Source organism: Crassostrea angulata, chromosome 8 (assembly GCF_025612915.1).
Source record: "Crassostrea angulata isolate pt1a10 chromosome 8, ASM2561291v2, whole genome shotgun sequence".
Lineage (NCBI taxonomy): Eukaryota > Metazoa > Mollusca > Bivalvia > Ostreida > Ostreidae > Magallana > Magallana angulata.
The window spans coordinates 40,262,142-40,274,300 of NC_069118.1; positions in this window are offsets into that span (position 1 = coordinate 40,262,142).

The window sequence follows — 12,159 nt, forward strand, 5'->3', positions numbered from 1 at the left end:
AAAGTTTCTTGTTCATGGCATGAATAGATCATTCCTAGTAAGCTGACCAACGTGCCTTCGTCCTGTAACCCGGCGAAACCGCAAACTTTTCGCAACGTCATTTTAACGCTTCTTATACCTCCCGTGTTTTAAACACCTTACAAACGAACTAAAATAAGAATTATTATTTATTTCTCATCTTTTGTTTTTATTTCAAGATGTCATCATTTACATTTTCTCTCATTCTTGTTTCTTTTAGAGAAAAAATCGAGTTATTTTTACATGAAAGTCTAATTACTGTGAATGTCTCCTGCAGTCATTTTTTACATATTTTAGAACTGTTGACAACAGTTAGTGCGCCAAAAGTTGTTAATTAATCCCTTTGGCCTAATTCTAGTTAAACAATCAGTGAGAAAAAAAATATGATAAACTGAAGTTCTATACCTTGTCTTGTCATCGTATAGTATTTTACGCAATTGTATGGCTTTTAAAGGTCTTCTTTTGAGATTCCCACCAGTTTAATGGTTTTCGTTGCGCCGCCTTGACGTCAAAATTCAATATAAAGTCGTTGTCAGACTTTTATTGTTTGGTAAATATATGTGTACCATATCCGTAATTCAACTCTAACATCAGTGAAACTTAATTAACAGTTAGTCGCAAAGAATAGCAAAATGAACATATTTAATTTGATTTATATATTCGTATATTAAACATCATTGGTACTTGACGACTTCCTTTTAAAAATCCGGAAATCATCTGGATTTTTGGATTTTACAATATTTGCGCATGCGCATTACATTCACTGGAGGCTCTTTATTAGTTTATGTTTCCACAATATCACATTTGCATGGACAAACTCAGAAACGATAATACAATTACGTGTAAATTCTCAGCATTAGAAATTTGCAATATATTCTGTTCGTAAAAGAAAAAAAAAACCAGGAGGTAAGTCTATCTCAATGCATTTAATATGTCAGCATGAAAATGGTGTTGATTAGAAGCGAGTAAAAAGCCCTCGTTAACAAGTTTTGAATTCTTCAATAATAGAATTAAATTTTTCGATGAAAGGTATCTACACCCTCAACATGGTTTGTTATGAATAATTTGACTGTTATTTTCAATGCAGCTTCATTAATTTTCTCCATAATCGTTTCGGAGCGATTCTGTAATGTTTTGCTACATTACGGGTAAATGCATATGGGAGGCATTATAACAGTGGTGAAGGCCTGTCCCGAGACACAGATTATTTTAACTAAGCAGAGTGTATTGAAGATAATAGCATTATTGTAGGCTTAAAGCTTGGTTATGTAAATGTCAACAATAGTAAAGATGTGTCGATGTATCCATTTTGTAAATGTACGATATCATATGCAATGTCAACCCATGCACGCACGGGTCAAAGTCTAGTAGTAGTATAGATATCCATATCTTTTTGCACGCACTCAAGTTTGGAGAGAGAGAAAGAGAGAGAGAGAGAGAGGGGATTATTATAATGTAAACGTATTAAAAAACTGTCTTTAGTCCTTTGGCTGTGTATTCTATTTTGCGTTTGTGGTGGAAAACGGCGTCCGCAAAATCAAGTACATTACCAAATGTAAAATATATAAGTATATAGAAAGGTAAATTTAGAAATGTGCTAAATCAAATCCATGCTTACTTGTTGAATAATTATATTCCGCCAAATATCGTACACCCTAAATATGGTACGTTTGCAGTATTAACGGAGACATTCCAACCACACGATTTTATTTATATTGATATGAAATATTGTAAAAATTAATCAAATACAATGTGCGTGCGTGTAAAAGGAAGAGAAAGAGGGGATTATGTTTGATTTAAAGTTATACACAGGTAAAAAACCTCTTTATAATGCAAGTTAATTTTCTCTAATTACGACATCCGAATTCATGCTAGTATACATATTAAAAGGATTCTTATTATATGTTATAAACTGATAACCAACCAGTATGCTCTAAATCACATTGTATCCGATCGTTTCATTTTTACAATATTTAAAATCAAATTGCTGTTAGAATGTCTCCTTCAGTATCATCATCATCATCATCATCATCATCATCATCATCATCATCGTATCTCTTTCTCTTTCTTTCTTTCTCTCTCTCCCAAACTTGCGTATATACTTTGCTATGTGATGTCACTGATAAGTTTTAAGGCATTGATATTAGTTTTGTTTAAATTCCGTTTCATTTCGTTTCGATTGGTTTCGTTTTGTTTCGTTCAGTTTTGTTTCGTTTCGTTTCGATTTCGTTTCGCGTTTTACAGGCGCAGGTCACGTGACACAGGGCGATACGAAAGTGTTTGTGTTTAGCTCCGTGTTTTTCGACAATTTCCAAGGGAATTTATGCCTCTTGCCAAAATTTTCTTTGGATATCGGTGTGTATTGTGCTTGTACATAGATTTATACATAGACTTGTGATTATTGTGTGATTTACAAAAGTAGTTTACTGAGTTTTTCTATTATTGTGACAAATTTATCTTGACGAACACTGTTCACTCATTCCGGATACCTGTTAGGAGTCTCGATACGCTTGACGCCCTCTTAACGGTCTTACGGTACTTGATCATTTACTTGATCATTTCACAATGGAACTGTTAAAACCAGTTTACCTGAAGGATAAAGAAATCCAATGTGGTCAGAACCGCATTTCTGATTATGATTTGTCAATTGCTGTTAGCAACATCATAAATGATGTAAAATGTGTCCAAAAAGATAGAGATCTTTGGAGAATATACGTAGACTCAACAGAAAGCAGGTCACAGCTGCTAGCACAGGGGATAGACCTTAGAAACACAAATATAAGAGTGTGTGACACCAATCCCTATTTTGCTGGGATCTCGAGTCCTTCTGAAAATGTACTCAAAATAACTGTCAAGGGTGTACCCCTATCTGTTGATGATAATGAAGTGATTAAAATGCTAAATGACTTCAATGTGTCCTTTACAAGTGAGCTTAAATATGAAAAAATTCGGCATCCAATTACCAGGAAAATGACAGGTATTCTAAACGGAAATCGTTTTATCTATGCCAAATCTCTTGCAGAGGGCACGTTTCTACCTCGCACAGCCACATGTGCTGGTCTTCGATGCTTTATTTACCATTATGGTCAACCGTCTGCAAAGCGCACCCCACGCTGCACAAATTGCTGGGAGGAGCATCATTTCTCTAAAGACTGCCCTAACCCAAAAAGATGCAAGGTGTGCAAATCTGAAGGTCACATGCCTGGTGATAAGGAGTGCGAGTTCTTTTCTCAAGATGAAACTAATGTCATTGCATTTGCTGGTCAGGACAACTGTTTGTCCAACTTTTATCCATGCAACATCAACGTCTTCGGCGTCAGCCATAGGTCTGCGGAACACGCCTTCCAATACGTTAAGGCTATGCGCAGTGGGGATATCCCGAGGGCAACGGCGATACAATCAGCTAAATCAGCCCTTGATGCCAAAAAAATTGGGAAATTTATCACTTCTTCCACCAGCTTTACAGACAATCAGGTGGCCCTAATGACTGAAATCATCGAGGCAAAAGCGGACCAAGTTCCAGCTTTCGCTGATGCCCTAAAAAAGTACAAAAAATCTGACGTTTTTGTCGAAACTACATTTATACTGATAGGCTTCTGGCCTAGACAGAATGGCTACCATTCACACACATTCTAGTGCATGGCCTGGATCAAACAAACTTGGTCATATCATTTCCGAAATTGCTTCGCGTATGCGCCGCGCCACAGGTCGCTCTCACTCCGCTCCGAGAACTGCGCCAAAAGAAAAAACTAAATCCCAGTCAAATATCTCGCAAATGCTTAAAGAGCTGAAGAACCCAAGGAAACGCAGTTGTTCCGGTAGCAGGAAATCCTCTCCTAAAAGCCAAGTGCGCGATTCCAAGAAACGCGATGGTGATGGATAACTTCATTCCTTATAAACAGGACCATTACTTTAGAGACGGATAGTGATATGAGCTTCAATTTCCTCTTGAATGTGAGAATTAATTACGGTATTTTTTTTTTGTAGTATATCTATATTAGCATATCTATTTTCATAATTTTTATGAGAAACCATGGATCAGTTTAATTTTGTCTCTGCTAACGTTAGAGGTCTAAATACAAAAGAAAAACGACTTAAATTTTATAATTGGCTTAGCGACTCAAAAGTTGATATAGCTTTTATACAAGAAACGCACTATGTCGAACGTAATGAATTTCTTTATAATTCTATATGGCCTGGGAAATCTATACACTGTTACTCAGATTCCCCCCTTAGCAGAGGAGTATCCATTTTAATTCGGAAAGGTTTAGAAATAGAAATCCTAGCCATACATAGATCTAATGATGGACGTAAATTACTAATTAATGTTAAAATTGGTGATATAGATTTAACTTTAGTTAACATATATGCACCTAATAATGAAACATACAGAGTACAGTTTTTTAAAAGAATGAGATCTTTTATTAATAATTACTCAAATAATGCAATAAATATTGCAGTATGCGGTGATTTTAATTGTAAATTAAATAACTCTACAGATAGGAGTTCCAAGTTACTTAAAGAAATTTTAGCTCAATTACATGTTGTTGATATATGGAAGGATAAGCTGAATGATACAGACGGTTTTACATGGTGCGATGCTACTGACACACCAAAAAGTAGAATTGATTTCATTTTTCTAAGCAAATATTTATATTTAAAAGCTAAAACTATCTCAGCTCGTAAAATCCCCGGAACACATTCTAACGGAACGAGAATGTCAGATCATAAGGCTATACGATTTAACGTTAAATTACACGAAAATGAAAGAGGAACGGGTTATTGGAAACTTAATACATCTCTACTTGAAAAATCTGATTATAAGGAAAAAATATATGACATTATTCAAAATATTAGTAAATTAAGCGTTACTTGTATGCAAAAATGGGAACAGCTGAAACAGGAGGTTAAACGATTTTCTATTCATTATTCAATAAAAAGTCAAAAGAGTTACAAAGATCAGATTAAAAACATAGAAAAGGAAATAATCGAGATAGAATCGTTACCTTATTTAGAAATTAATATGAATAAAAAGCGAACTCTTGAAAGACAACTAAGCGATCTATACGATAGAAAAGCAAAAGGCGCTCAAATTAGGTCTCGCGCAAAATGGATAAATGAAGGGGAGAAAAACACAAAATTCTTTTTAGGCTTGGAAAAAAAGCACCAAACACAGAATACTATTTATGAACTAAAAAATAAAAATAATGAAACTCTTTCTACTGATGATGACATATTAGGTGAAATGTGTAGCTTTTATGAAGAACTCTATTGCAGTAAAAATATAAGTAGTTCTGATATTGAAAACTACTTACAAAATAGTAATATCATGTGTTTATCTGAAAATGTAAAAAATACATGTGATCAATTTCCAAACTTAGAAGAGTGTAGAGATTCTGTAATGAACATGAAACATAATAAATCACCAGGGTTAGACGGATTACCAGTTGAATTCTATCAATGTTTCTGGGATAAAATATCAATACTCTTTCATAATATGCTTAAAGAAATATTCAGTTTAGACGAAATGACATTTTCACAACGACTTGCTGTATTATCTTTAATTCACAAAAAAGGAGAACGGTCACAGCTTACAAACTATAGACCAATTAGTCTCACTAATACTGATTACAAAATAATTGCCTTTATATTTGCTCGCCGTCTGCAAAAGGTTATTGATAACTATATAGGAAATGAACAAACAGCATATATAAAAGGAAGATATATTGGAAGCAACGCAAGGCTTATTCTTGATATTTTCGAATATTGTGAAAATAATAATCAAAACGGTATATTGCTATTCCTAGACTTTGAAAAAGCTTTCGACTCAGTTGAATGGAATTTTCTTTTTAAAACTTTGAAAAAATTTAATTTTGGACCAGATTTTATAAAATGGATAAAAATCCTTTATAAAAACCCCGTTTTCCGTTTAAAAAATAATGGATGGATTTCAAAAACATGCGCAATGAATAGAGGTATAAGACAAGGGTGTCCGATTTCTGCTATATTATATTTATTTGTTGCGGAAATTTTATCAAGTAAAATTAAAGAAAATAATTTAATACATGGATTTACCTCGAAACATTTACAAGATGAAATAAAAAATGTACAGCACGCGGACGATATGACGGTTACTTTAGGAGATATAGAATCCATGAAACATGCTATTGACACCATAGATAAATTTTGCAAATTAGCTGGATCAAAGATAAACCTATCAAAAACTGAATGCATATTGTTAGGAAATTTAAAAGACCAGTTCGAAAATCTAGAAGGTATTAAAGTAGCTAAACAAGCTGTAAAATGCTTAGGTATTTTTGTAGGACACGACAAAATCGAGTGTTATAATAAAAACTGGATGAAGATTTACCACGATATTGAAATTTTGTTTGAATCATGGAAAAAGAGAAAATTAACATTATTCGGTAAAGTTACTGTAGTTAATTCTCTTGCCTTACCTAAACTTATATATGTTTCTAGTATTTTAGAACTTCCCGGAAGAAATTATGTGAATGATATAAATAGAGTAATATACAATTTCATATGGAATAAAACAGACAGAATCAAACGAAATACGATGATAGGTGATATTATGGATGGCGGTATAGGCATTACCGACATAGACTCTAAATTAAAGGCTATAAAGGCAACGTGGATTGCCCGCCTAATTACAACTAATCATGTTGTAAAAAAATATATAGATAGTCTCTGTAAAGCGCTGAATATCAATATAAACTATTTAATGAGCACAACAGAAATATCGACTGAAAATTATGGTATACTAAAAAACTTTCCAGAATTTTATAAGCAAGTTTTTACCTGTTTTAATCTATGTAAAGATTTTAAGCAAAATAATGACAGATCAATAAATACCGAATCGTTTTTATTACAACCAATTTGGTCGAATACTTCATTTACTTTTAAAGGTAAAACGATATGTTTTGATGAATGGATTAAAAGCGGAATACTGTATGTTAAAGATATCTTTGAAGAAAATGGTAAATTAAAAAGTACAAGAGATATATTTGATAGGTTAAACAAAAAAAGCAATTGGATCTGCGAGTATAAAATAATACAAAAAGTGTTTAAGAAATTTGAATTCATGTATGATTTTTCTAAAATCCCCTATATCAAAATGCAACAGAATGACGAAGAATACAAAACTAAATTTTTTTATTCGAAGCTTGTAAAGCTCATATTTCAAAGTCCAATTTCACAAGGAAAGCTTGGTAGGGATTTCCAGATCCAAGATAAGGAAATTTGGAAATCAATATATTTCAACAAAATTAAAAATGTCAAAGATAAAAGTATTGCGGAATTTAATTATAAACTTCTAAACAATTTACTAAGGAATAATCTGTTAATCAGTAAGTGGAATAAAGGGGTAAATAACAAATGCAAAATATGTAGAACCGAGATAGAAAATGCACAGCATCTAATTTTTGATTGTGTAAATGTAAAACATGTTTGGCATATGGCAAGCCAATGCTTAAATTTTAATATTGTTTGGAAAAATGTCATTGTTGGCTTTTTTGTTGATGATAACGAAACAACAAAGCTTTATAATATCTTCCTCTCATTTATTGCATTCAGAATTTACAAATATAAAATGTTCTGTAGAGTCGAAAACTTAGAAGAAACAAGCCAATTGTTAAGAATTTATATTAAAGAGAATACTTTATCTTATTGTTCTGTTCTATCTTTTTTACATCAAATGAAAGAAAAGAAACTTTTTCAAAATTTTGCATTTTTACTATGAATATTCATTTATGCTATGAATATGTACTTATGCTTATATCTATTATGTATGTATATATATATTTATATACGCCCACCCTCCGAGGGAGACAGTCCCTCTGTTGTATACAAGGGTTTCTAACATGGACACAGACTTTGACTGATGGTAGGGAAACCCTTTGTTATGTGTGGGCCAAAATATAAAAAAAATCACATGTAAATTATCAATGCAAGGATTTTTTTTCTCTCACTTTTTTTTGATTAACACATATATGTTTAAATGTACGTACGGTGTACATGTAACATTTTTTTTCCCATAAAAACTTGATATATATCGTATACGTTTTTTCAACATATATTGATTTTTTTTCTCTTTTTTTCTGATTATCTCATATACATATACAGTGTACATTTTTAGTTTATAAAAACCTGATATATATTGTAACTCTGTTTTCACCATATGCTATTTTCTGATATGTTATTATGTACTTGTTTATAAGGAATCAATAAATGGTATTAAAAAAAAAAAAAAAAAAGCTTGGTTATGTAAATGTCAACAATAGTAAAGATGTGTCGATGTATCTATTTTGTAAATGTACGATATCATATGCAATGTCAACCCGTGCACGCATGGGTTAAAGTCTAGTAGTAGTATAGATATCCATATCTTTTTGCACGCACCCAAGTTTGGAGAGAGAGAAAGAGAGAGAGAGAGAGAGAGAGAGAGAGAGAGAGAGAGAGAGAGAGAGAGAGAGAGAGAGAGGGGATTATTATAATGTAAACGTATTAAAAAACTGTCTTTAGTCCTTTGGCTGTGTATTCTATTTTGCGTTTGTGGTGGAAAACGGCGTCCGCAAAATCAAGTACATTACCAAATGTAAAATATATAAGTATATAGAAAGGTAAATTTAGAAATGTGCTAAATCAAATCCATGCTACTTGTTGAATAATTATATTCCGCCAAATATCGTACACCCTAAATATGGTACGTTTGCAGTATTAACGGAGACATTCCAACCACACGATTTTATTTATATTGATATGAAATATTGTAAAAATTAATCAAATACAATGTGCGTGCGTGTAAAAGGAAGAGAAAGAGGGGATTATGTTTGATTTAAGGTTATACACAGGTAAAAAACCTCTTTATAATGCAAGTTAATTTTCTCTAATTACGACATCCGAATTCATGCTAGTATACATATTAAAAGGATTCTTATTATATGTTATAAACTGATAACCAACCAGTATGCTCTAAATCACATTGTATCCGATCGTTTCATTTTTACAATATTTAAAATCAAATTGCTGTTAGAATGTCTCCTTCAGTATCATCATCATCATCATCATCATCATCATCATCATCATCATCATCATCGTATCTCTTTCTCTTTCTTTCTTTCTCTCTCTCCCAAACTTGCGTATATACTTTGCTATGTGATGTCACTGATAAGTTTTAAGGCATTGATATTAGTTTTGTTTAAATTCCGTTTCATTTCGTTTCGATTGGTTTCGTTTTGTTTCGTTCGGTTTTGTTTCGTTTCGTTTCGATTTCGTTTCGCGTTTTACAGGCGCCCTTGTTGGAGTGGATTTGTTTACAGGTATAATTCGATTGCAAACAAAGAATACATGAACGAGTTAAATGTTTAAGCTGAGTTTAAACTCAAACTTCAGATCTGTCAAATGCGTTGTTATGAAATGTATCAATGGTTCTTGTACGCACTTCAAAAAATGAAGTACACCTGAATTGAAAAACAAATCTGCAAATATATACGCATGTTTATCAAAATATTAAATCTGTTTTTTCTGAATACGTTGTTCAGAAGTTCTGTGTTTATTAAGTAAAACAAATATTTTAAAAATATAAAAATAACGATTATATTGTACATCGTTTTACTTCGTACTTGGGTGAATAATTGATAAATGATTTTGTAATAAAACAATTACTTTGATAAGGAGTCAACCCTGTATAGGCTGTCGTATTTTTTTAAGGATAATAGTAAACTGTTTCTTCTATAACTAATAGGAAATGAATATATTTAGCGTATTTTTGAAAGAGAGAGAGAGAGAGAGAGAGAGAGAGAGAGAGAGGAAAGAGAGGGTAAACTATAAGTTATATATCATACGATGTTGAACGAAACGATCTCTGTTTTAAGAATAACATGACCCAACCACGTTTATACTCAAATGCTTCTGAGAAAAGTAATATTTTATAACTGCATTAAATACCAAAGAACTAATTTGTAAGTTTAAGCAAATAAAACTGTGAAGAATGTATTTCTAAATCAAAATGTTTAATTTAAATTAAAATGTTCATTGATATTAACATGTATATCTTAAGAAATATACAATTTAGATCCAGAAAAAAACCCCACAAAGCACCTTTCCCAGGTTTCAGAGGGTCTGATCAACACTTTTCGCCTTTCTTGATTTTGATGTTTGCATGCAAGGAAGAAACACAGTCTCTTTGATTTCTTTAATTGCCAGTAGATGCAATTTTTGGATGTAATCATTTTCCCAAGAATCTACAAATGCATTACAATTAATTGGGATTTTAAGTACTTCCACGACGAGTCTGTTATTCATTCAATCAAAATATTTTCACTAATTGGGGTAGAATGTTGTTTTACAGATGAAACCTTCGGCATATTTAAATGTATTTTTAACCATTAATCCCAAACTTGGAACTTGGAAATGGTGAATTCCAAAATTATCACATTTTTTTTTCTCTTTATCAAATTGTTTAATCTATTTACATGAATATATTTGTCATAGTATTTCTTCTTTATAAAACACACGTTTCTTTTGAAGCAGTCAATTTTTATGTCATATAGCGGTTATCTACGAAAGCCGAGAAGGATCATTCGAGATTCGAGATTCGAAATACGAGATTCGAGATATGAAATTCGAGATTCAATATCTAAATTAACCAATCAAATCAAGGATCTGAAAATATGTATCCTAGCGACATCAAACTGTTCTAAATAGAATCATACGTACATGCTCTTATATACAAATAAATGCTATGTTTACTTCTCCCTACCTAACTAAATAATTATTTGTATTTACTTTTACACAGAATATCTAAGTAGACTAGTAATAATGCAGTGTGCTTCGCGGATCTAAGTGATTTTGTTTGCCCTGTTGCATTTCCACCTGATGCGTTTGAACCCTAAGGTATTTCACCACCAGTAATAGTTTAAAACCTGGGTTTATTCACCCCTTTTGTGTAAAAATGCGGTTATGGTAGAGAACTTCATAAGCGTAGCTAATTATTTCTGTACGGGGTCCTAGGCCAATTTAAAAAAAATTTTACTATGTAAATTTATTAAGCTCCAATTTTCCCGAGGAGGGGGTCCAGATCCTCTGACCCCCTCCTTTCTAGATTCCCGCATGAAGATTAGCACATGTATCTAAATAATCTAAATATAAATAATCTGTCCTGTTTCACTAATAAATATAAGCATTACTTATCATTTTTATGTATGCATACAGTGATACACTAGTACTATGATTATAAACAAATCATTGAGATATTATCACATAATACGGAATTATTAATAAATACATTTTTTTTCCTTTTCCTCAGTAAACAACTTATTATGAGTCTTACTTTTGGAATTGTTTTCAATATAGAAGGATACCTACTCTCTACAATTAAAAGTAGGGATGATAGGGTGCCAATTTGTTCACATTGCCGATTTCTTGTGCAGAGAACAGTAAAACCCTTTATTTGATTCTGCATGAATATTTCAAAATTAATTGTTGTACATATATTTTGTTATAACTCATTCATTGATTTATCAACAAGAAAGAATAAAAGCATATGTTTCACAGCAAAGTTAAGTTTCTCTGTTGTTTCCCCCCCCCCCCCCCCCGGCACCAAAATTGACAATAATTACATATAAGTCATACAAATGTTTACTTTTTTTGTAAGTAAATCTCTAAAGATGTAAATAAGCACTGCAAACAAAGATGTGTGTATTTAATATACTACTACATTACACTTAGCCAGATAAAATGTAATCAGGATGAAGCTACAAGGGGTGAGTGGTGCAAATTTACCAATTTGTCGCCATACACACAGAACACCAAATAAAGAAACTGTGAGTGGTGTGTGGAATGCATAAAAGATGGCAGCAAATTATCTCAAATAATCAGTGCAAAAACCCACAAATAGGATGTTATTTGTTACATATCCTGCAAAAACATTGATAAAAAATGTTATCGTCCCATAACATAGCCGATTAAGTTAATGTGTACAGATGGTCAACGTACATGTAATTCTAATATACAAGAAGGCGGACGTATCAGGCGGGGATCCAGAAAATTGAATTTCAAAAATGATCGGTTGAATTACATTAAATGCTTTGAAAATTGTTTTAAACTATCGCACGGGTCAAA